Source organism: Bipolaris sorokiniana, assembly GCF_000338995.1.
Source record: "Bipolaris sorokiniana ND90Pr unplaced genomic scaffold COCSAscaffold_42, whole genome shotgun sequence".
Taxonomy (NCBI): Eukaryota; Fungi; Ascomycota; class Dothideomycetes; order Pleosporales; family Pleosporaceae; genus Bipolaris; species Bipolaris sorokiniana.
This window is the reverse complement of record NW_006911936.1, coordinates 1-2,142: the sequence shown is the minus strand read 5'-3', so window position 1 is coordinate 2,142 and position 2,142 is coordinate 1.

Sequence of the window (2,142 nt, the reverse complement as noted above, 5' to 3'; positions counted from 1 at the left end):
CCTTCGATCACGTCTCAAAAAACAAGCTCCTAGAAGTTATGAGATCTCAAGGCCTGCCCTGCTGTCTACTAGCCTGGACAAAGTCTTTTCTAGAGGAGAGAGTACTAGAACTGTCCTTTGACGGACAGAGTGAAGAACCGCAGGAGATCTCGACAGGAACACCTCAAGGAAGCCCAGCCTCACCTATCCTGTTTCTAATCTACTCGAAGCCGCTATTTGAGGCGATTCAGACTAGTGCGAATATCTACTCCTCCTCCTATATAGACGACCTCCAGATCTCTATATCATCTTCGTCAGTAAGGAAGAATATCAAGCTACTAGAAAAGGAGATTGAGAATCTCTTTAGACTAGCAGAAGAGTCAGCTATCCAATTCGACAGCTCAAAGACTGAACTAGTAAACTGGACACGATCTAGAAAAGATCAAAGTAGAGTACTTACTCTACCTACTCAAGAAACAGTACAGTCTAAGGAGCTAGTTAGATGGCTAGGCATCTACTTCGATAGCAGCCTTAAGTTCAAGCACCATAGCCTTATTAGAAACCAGCAGGCTAGTGCAGCCTTTCACCGCCTTAGCAGGCTAGCCAACTCAAATAAAGGCCTTTCGCCTAGAGCAGTACGACAGCTCTATCTAGCCTGCATCACTAGCGTAGCTGACTATGGCTGTCAAATCTTCTGGAAGGAGCAGCAGACAGCACTCAACCAGAGGCAGAAGCTGCAGAACCAAGCCTGCAGAAAAATTCTAGGGTCCTTTAGAACCTCACCTGCTATACCTAGCGAGGTAGAAGCAGCTCTTTACCCTCCTAGAGCTAGACTCAACAACGCCCTGCGTCAATACGCCTTTAGAGCAAGAAAACTAGCTCCTAGCCACCCTCTGAACATCGCTATCGCTAGCAATCAAGGGAAGCAGCTAGAGCGTATCACTAGATCTATCTCAACTACACTATCGGACGACAGTGAGAAGATAAAGCACTACGCCTCTATGCCATGGAGCTCAGAAATACTCTATCAGACGACTATATCTAAGAAGTCAAAGGAAATCGAAGCAAAAGAACACAAAGAACTATTAGAAGACAAATACCTCCTATCTATCTACTCAGACGCCTCAGCTACTAGCAAAGGCAAGGGTATAGGAGTAGGAGTAGCTTTCTACAAAGGAGCTAGCCTTATAGCTCAGGAAAAGGTTAATATAGGATACAACCAGCTAGTCTACAACGGAGAGCTAGAGGGTATTACCCTAGGCCTAGAGAAAGCTATCGATCTAGTAGACGACTGTCTAGAAGTCAGAGTGTACGCAGATAATCAGGCTGCAATACTCAGACTAAAGACTGCTTCTGATAACCCAGGACAAGAGTGGCAACTTAGATGTATAAGAGCAGCTAAGAAACTTAAGAAAAAAGGCCTAACACCCGCGATCCACTGGGTGCCTGGCCACCAGGATATTATAGGAAACGAGAAAGCAGACGCGCTAGCAAAGGAGGCGACAAAGCTAGATCCTAGCTCTAGTAGGACGAGTCTAGCTGTAATAGGCACACGAATAAAACAGCTAGGCGAGCGAGAGTGGCTCAGCTATCTAGAACAATATAGGAGGAAGGCTATTGCCCTCAACTCTACTACTTATGCTGCAAGGTATAAGTGGAAGACTAGGAAGCAGATTGCCACTCCTCCTCTTACTAGTAGAGAAGTCTCTAGCGCCTTCTTTCAACTTAAGCTAGGCCACTGTTACCTAAGAGACTTTCTCTTTACGCGAGACAAAGTAGACTCTAAAGTTTGCCCCTGCAACTATAGAGCTACTCAAGATCCTACCCATATCCTCCTTAGCTGTACGCTATATAAGGAGGCTAGGATAAAGATGCAGGAGGCGAGCAAGGACCCCCTATCGCTAGCCTTCCTGCTAAACACGAGCGTAGGCATACAGGCTACTATTGCCTTTATTGAAGAAACTAGGGCTGCAACACAGGCCTGGCACAAAGGAAACCTCGAGAACTAGGGCAACACCTATACTAGGTGGCCTCGCCCTACACCCACCCTACCTCTCTCTTTTACCCGCAAGACCCCCTTCTACCTCCCTCTAGACTAGGCTACGAGCCTCACCTCGATTTAGATAGCCCCCTCCCCCCACCTACACCAAAGTGATAGCACTA